This window comes from Anas platyrhynchos, chromosome 1 (genome assembly GCF_047663525.1).
Source record: "Anas platyrhynchos isolate ZD024472 breed Pekin duck chromosome 1, IASCAAS_PekinDuck_T2T, whole genome shotgun sequence".
Lineage (NCBI taxonomy): Eukaryota > Metazoa > Chordata > Aves > Anseriformes > Anatidae > Anas > Anas platyrhynchos.
The window spans coordinates 44,980,451-44,987,769 of NC_092587.1; the positions used below are offsets into that span (position 1 = coordinate 44,980,451).

Below are 7,319 nucleotides of genomic sequence, written 5' to 3' on the forward strand. Positions count from 1 at the left end.
TTACTTCTCGTTTTTCTTTATCAGATTTTATAAGAGGAGCTAACATTGCTATGTCTGAAACGGTGATGTTGGGATTGTGAATTTGTGTACGTTCTTACGAAACCTAGAGCTCAGGGAATTTGGGGCATTATTTTAGGACATATTAAACAGTGTGATTATCAGAAAAGCTCCATAAAAATCAAACTGAATTTTACCTTCAGAATAAAATGATTGAAAGACAGATGCATCAAAGCACTGGCAAAAAACTTTACAAATAGTGAGGTACATTTCCTTCCTTCTGCCCTGTAATTTTGTCCTATTCTTTACACATCTGGCTGCCAATTCTCAAAGAGAGATTTCTGTAACAACATTAATCTGTGCCCCGATCCACACACTGTTAATATTAATGGGAATATTCCCATCTAGTTCACAAGCTTTTGATCTGGCCTCATAGCCTTTTTGTAGAATATTTAATGTGGTGTCTCACATATATGAAAGGCTTTTTTATTTGCCTTCTTGTTTGTTGTAAACTGTATCAAAGACATGAAAGTGTTACAAAGATTTGCACTCCTCGTTTCTAGCCTTTTGCTGCCAGAGTGCTTTGGCATGCATGGCACCACTGGCAGCTACGCAGCAACTAATAGAGAATACAAGCAAAAATACCAGCAAGTTTGAGAACCAAGGGCAGGACTGTTACTGTGGTTGGTTGAAATTTACCGTGTGTTTGTTTTGTTTAAATATGATATTTAAAATCAAAGGAACAAAGCAATAAAGGACACGGATGAAGTGTGGGATATTCATACGGCTTGTGTTGAGGGAAAATGTGAATCTTCACATCAGGCACAAGGAGAACTGAAAACTCTGCCAGAAGAGTTGATGCCATTTCTGAACCTAGGCATGTAACTTCAAAGAGTGGGGTAGCTTTTGACTGTCCCCAGGATGAACTAAATACCATTTCTCTGCACCTTCCCTTCTCTAGCACCTTTTTCCTGGCTCACCTCATAAGACTGCAAACTTTCTGTCTTAACCTGTATTTGAATTCCCTTCTAGCCTAGTGGGACCTCCATCTGGTACAAGTCTATGCTATCTGTAACATGAGCAATAAAAGTAAAAATAAATTTAAGTCAAATCTATGTCACTCTTGTACTATTCTGAAGATAAATGGCTAGCGGGAGCATTCAAAATAAACTATCGTTTTCTTAAAAAAACAGCAAGAGTGAAAAAAAGTAGCCACTTGAAATGTGAAACCCCCTTTTGCTTGTACTAGTTTTGTGAATTAAGTGCTAAAGTCCCGGACTTCGGAAGATGCACCTGGAATCTGTACTCAAGACAGTTAAAGAAATTACATAAAACAAGTATAACTATCCTCTTCTAGAACATCCCATTTTCCCATTAACCACTTTTATTTTTTTTTCTTTTCTAAAAATGAAAAAAAAAGCAAACCAGTACAATCATAAAGCTAAGGCACATAATTAACTAGATTGCTTTACTGAAGGAAAAACTTAGGGTCAAAGTTAAGCTTTTCTTTTTACTGACACACAGACACTGAACTCAGCTTTCTAATGACAAATTCCGACACTGTCATTTTTTTCGATAACCTTAATATTTTTCCCAAGCAGCGTTTCTGCTGTTGCACCAGTTTTATAGATTAAATCACTTCTCCTTGTATTATTCTTCCATAAATTATTAGTTTTAAAATTCATTCCTTTTTGGCCAAGAATCCATTAACATACTCTAAGTAATTCAGAGGAAAAAATTTTTCATACTACACAACTTCACAGCAAAATATATTGATTTAAGGAATTACTTACTGTCCTTTTCTGCAAGATTGTGGATGGCAGGATGTAAAACAGTTCTGCACTCAGTTCAGTATCCTAGTGATTCTCACACAGGAACATTTATGTTTTGTTTTGTTTTTAGGTTTAGCAGAAGCCTGTAGTGATAACACAATGAATCAAAGCTTGGGCTCATTGGCTCAGTGCCCTAATGGACAAGGATTACTCATTAACAATTCTTTCTTTGCGAAACTTCCTAAACGCAGGCTGTATTAAAATGTTGTGAATCCCAGCTTGTCCATCAAGACAGAGATTTGAAATTCTCATTAATACTCTGGCTCAGTGCAGGGGGGTGGTTGGCTCAAAAGGTGTGGTAATAGCACTGTGTTGTTGATTGTAACACTTGCACGCATACATTTTTACAACACTCTCAGCATCTTTTTCTTTTCCAGCCAAGGAATCCAGAAGGCATTCCAAAACATATACTTGACTTCTGAGTATTTCTGTTATATTTTGAGCTTATGAGGGCAATTGAGCATTTCAGAGTGTTACACCAAGTACCGAAGAAGCAGAATCATTTACAGCATTTCCGGGATTTGGGGACACTAAAGTTCAGTTCCCAGATCTGCCACACTCTCTAACAAACCACAACATTTTGATTTGGACTCATCCTGTAAAGCTTTAGGAATGAAACTGAGACCCTTTACTTTAAGCCTAGCAGACTCATGCACCATTTGTGCAAAAAGGGAAGAAATTGGTACCTATAGAAGGTGAATCTAATCATGGTTGCACTTCACCTGAAAATTCTGATCTCTTGCTACTGACACAAATGTAGCCTTGGACAAAAATGTCCTCACTTACACAGTAGAGGAATAAAATAAAGAATGAATACAGGCTGTTCTGTTACAACATCACACCTACACAGCAAGAGTAATAATTCTCTGTTCTGTATTGACAACATATCCTCTGGGAAGCAGTTGATTTGGCAATGGAATTGAGACAAACTTCAGCCAGGACAGCTGGCAGCATCACTCGTGGTTAATGAGTTCAGGTCTGCCCCACAGTATATGTTCTCCCTCCTTCTCCTCTTCATATTTGCATTGCCTGATCAAGAGTGCATACACAAAAGCTGTGCCTCCTACTCCAGGAGAGAGGCATTGGGCAACAAACACATTCCTTTCTGGGAGAAAGGTGAGAGTTACTGGCCCTGAAGTTATCAACAGTAACATTCCCTTCCATTTAAGAGGAAAAAAAATAAATAAATTAGAAAAGGTGTATTCATCCTCAATCTTGCCTCATGGAAACTGGAACAACCTTTCTCTTTAAAATGTAATTATGTCTTCCTCATATTCTTTCCCTCGCAGAATCACCTGGTAGCCAAACACACATGCGTCTGTCAGGTTTCTGAAGAGATCAAAGCCATAAGACTGGACACCAGTGTTTTCAGGGGCTTTTGCCTGCAGTTCATTCTACCAGGCACTACTAAGGACATTTAAGACTGAAGTTATCTCAGTCCTCATTGCTAACTCTCTGAAAGTCGTCACCACTCTAAATGATGAGATTTCTGTTTTACAAATTCATGTTTAGCAAAATTGACCGTGCTTGTTAAGAAAATAATTTTTCCAAAATGGTCTGGCCCACAGGAGGCAGGTGGTCTCCACAACTCGACCATGCCAACACAACACATGCCAAAATAAAATAAAATAAAATAAAATAAAATAAAAAGAATCAAAATTTAATATCTCCATTCACCAATTAATTTGTTGCATTAAAATGTTTATCCTTTCCCCTACAATAATAAAAAGGCAAGTGGCAAAGTGATGCTTTGTCCACTAATCAATACTTTCAACACATTATTGGATAAAGCAAAGAAAGAATCCACACAATCAAAAGAGATATTGTGTGTAGCAATGACATGTGGCATTACTAGTTCAAGCCAGGTGTTCATATTTTATTGTGCCTGATGTGCAAATGAAAATTTAATAAAAAGCAGTTAGAGCAAAACAAATGTCTTCTGTAGTGTAATGAGACTACCTAAACAGCATTAAGGAAGAGAAATGGAAGGATGGGAGGAAAAGTATCCAAATCTAGCTACCTATATATAGAATATCTTTTCTAAATGGCCCACTTAGGCCATGCTGTGCCCCTGAACAGGCCATCACCTTTAGCTGGGAAAGTTTCTGACTTGATTATAAACAGTGGCCTGGCCACCGTACAACAGAGTCACCCACACCTTTCCTTGCATCCCTTCAGCATTCCGTTTTTACTGTTGCTGCACAGAGAACACAAGTCATTTAAATCACTTTTGGTGTCTGTCTACTTGGGCTGGCCATTCCTTACTCTTAGGCACTCTCAGAAGTATCACTGTTCCTCAATGTAATGAAAAGGAAGGATTTCATTTCTTGAAGGATAGCCAAAATTATCAGCAGCTTACAATAAATTTTATCATACAAAGATAATTGAGTAATCTTAATAGATAAGGGTGCTTCTGTACTGGCTAAAAAAAAAAATAGGAAAGAAATGGGAAGCAAAGTTTTAGTGAATTAGCCCTAGCAATTGTTCATCATTTTTCCCCTTCCTGTATTTCAAAAGTCGAGAATTAACTCCACTTTTAAGATTAGCTTTGATTATTGAATAAGCCTTTCACTGACCTGAGCCTTTTAGTTATAAGTTGCTCTCTGATTATGTTGTATCTGAATAAGGATTAATTTGTTCAACAATCTTATGTTTTGCACTGATGTAATGCAGTATTTTGTCTCTATCACTCACATATTTAAAGTAGAGAGTCATGAAACTGTAAGATGACCATGGAACAATCAGTCCTAAGGGGGGAATTCCTCTCTGATGGCAGGCAGTTAATAGTTAGCTAGCATGCTCTGACAAGAGGATATATGTTATTAACAAGATACCATCTTACAGCTGACAATGCAAAGGAAGAGCTGAATATACATGGAATCAGCAACAGAGTCAGATAATGCTCTTCAGTATGTGGAATATGGTCTACCTTCCTGTAGCTGACTGCAGCTGAAATTCAGAATATATTTTGCTATAAATTGGTTCTAGTTATTCCGTAACATCAGATTCTCTCTCATTTATTTTAAATTTTAATTAAGGCACTGATATTACATGGGTATAATTTTTCTACTTCCTGCTAGGGGTTACAAGTTTAAAAGTTACTAGAGGAATCACAGCTAAGTTACTAGAGGAAACTCAGTTAAATTTGTTCATACAGTATTAGCTGATAAGAAGTCCTGCTAGAGGCTTCAAAGTAAAGCTTTTCCCTCTTGATATTTTGATGTTATACAGTAAGACAGTGATTAAGTTCAATAAGGGTTAGCCTTCATTTATATAAATATTTGGAGTGAGAAAGAAAAATATGAAATGGTGATCTATTCCAGTAAATGAATGTACTGCCCTTTCATTAAAAAGCAGTTCTTTTAAACTAAATGTCAAAGGTGATCAGTGAAGTATCATTAATAAATAGATACTGGGATATTTTTAAATGGGCCTTTAAATTGTTGTCTGAAACATATGAAGGAAATTCCTTCCACAAACATTTACACTTCAACTTGTTTTTAATAATGTGTTTTGCATCAAGGGAAAAGAAAGATGTTTAACAGTAGTTCAATGGCTAACAAGAAGCCATTTCTTTTAGGACAGGGGAGGAAGTACAGTCTGCATCCCATGAATAAACTGTGTATGTGATAGACCTTTGGAGGTGTAGGAGGAGCGTCCGTGTCCACTAATGCAATTTAGCAAGTCAGAGTCATTATTGGCCTTTTAAGTTGTCTATTCCTCTGTTCTGTACTTTTTGTTCTAGAAGAGGAACTACCATGTTCTGAAGCATGGCACACAAACAACTGTTTTCATTGCATTGCTGCACCTCAGATGGGGGCCCAGAGCTCAGAAGAACTGCCCCATCCTACCCCAGTAACTCCACAACCACCCAGGGCACAGGGGGCTATCATACATTTGGTAGTTGATAGAAAGCTAATTATATCTGCCTACACATCCAGAGGGAAGGCAAACACCAGATTTGGCTGTGAGAAGTCATGCAGGATTCAGTTTGGAAGAAACTGCATTCTTCCTTCTGCAAGGAAGACATTTGTGGGTCAGGGAGGCACAGGGCTGCTTCATGAGGAGAAGCAGTCAAGAACCAAAGATAGTCCCACAGTGGCTGAGCAGGTCCCAGGTTCTGATAGCAACAGGCCCAGAAAAAGCGGGATGGCAAATCAGGCCCCACAGCCCACCCAGAGATCAGTCAAGGCCAGGTACAGGACTAGAGGAGATACATTACCTGCAGCGTCAGCCTGTTGTCCTCCCAGGACTAGAGATGAAGCAGGCTACAGCTCATACCCACAGTCAACCACCTACAGTAAGCCAGCACAGGAGAAGACACCAAGCACACCTCATGCTTTGCTCAGGCCAGGAGTGAAGGCCCTGGCTTGAGCTTAAATAGTACCCTGACCCAATTGGCTCTGTGTAGGGGAGGCCCCAGCAGAGGACAGTCAGGGCCATCAAGACCTATTAATGTCCTTTGGTTCCTGATGTACAGTTGCTCTCAAAGCCTTCTCTGATTTTAAAAGCAGCTGGTTTCTTTATTCATGTCAGAAGTAGGACAACTGGTGAACGCAGTTTCAGACACCTGGAACAGGACTAGACCCCTAATCTCCAACTTGTGCTGGAAAGACTTAGATGAAAAGTCCATGTCACAAGTTCAGCTGAAGAATACTTGTGACTCCACTCACCTAAGGAAAAACAAAAGGGGCTGAAAATTAGATAATTTTGGATCCTGGACATAGATGAAATTTGTCAAACTTGGAGAAATGAGAAAGTATATAACCTTTATCTTTTGATTATCCCCATCTTAATTCCAACAGATGCATCCATGTTTGTAGAGCCCTTCCCACCCCAATGCAGGGAATTTTGGTGAGATGACTGACTGAAAATGCACAGCTCATGGATACTTTCCAGTAAAGCGTCCATGGCTTTCCCAGAACAACGGTATCCTTAGCCACAGGGGCCCACAGAGATACAAACAAAGCATGAGGTACAGCAATAGTCCCCTGCTGTGACACACATGAGGTGCTCATTAATCTGGAGTAACATTGGCTGTGCATGGTTATGTGGGGTGCAGTAAAGAGCAAGTGGGTAGGCAATGCCTGTGTACTGGGGACTAAGAAACACCGGTGAAATGGAGGACGGTAAGGGTGAACACAGACAGCTGGACAGAGGATCCTTATTCCATGCACTAGGGTCCAGGTCACTGATACCATCCTTTTGGCAGCCACTTCAGAAACAGCTGGTTACTGAGGAGAGAAGGAAATCTGAAGGACGAATAAAAGTGTGAAAGTTGAAGAAGGGAATGTTAAACAGTAGATCTTGGGAGAATTAGGGATTTGGTTTATTTTCCTTTCTTTTCTTATCTTCAATTTACATCTTGCCATTCTGAAAAAAAAATCTGTTACTTCCCTTTATGGAAGAAAGAAATTAAATGCAATAGTAATTTTATTAGGTTTAAACAACACAAACCAGGAAATGCAGATATTACTTATCTCATAGCAG

General features: G+C 39.0%; 1 protein-coding gene across 3 annotated transcripts in view; it reads right to left on the minus strand.

Moving 5' to 3' along the window:
• The window catches only part of NR1H4 (nuclear receptor subfamily 1 group H member 4), a 41,179-nt gene extending 34,997 nt beyond the window's left edge, over window positions 1–6,182 (minus strand). For 2 of the 3 annotated variants that reach the window (XM_072036150.1, XM_072036140.1), the window contains exon 1: window positions 1,791–1,948. The gene's annotated coding sequence lies outside the window, so the exon portion shown is untranslated. Of the gene's footprint in view, window positions 1–1,790; window positions 1,949–6,051 lie in introns of those variants that run through there. The other variant, XM_072036146.1, reaches the window with a different exon arrangement.
• Window positions 6,183–7,319: the final 1,137 nt, after the last annotated feature.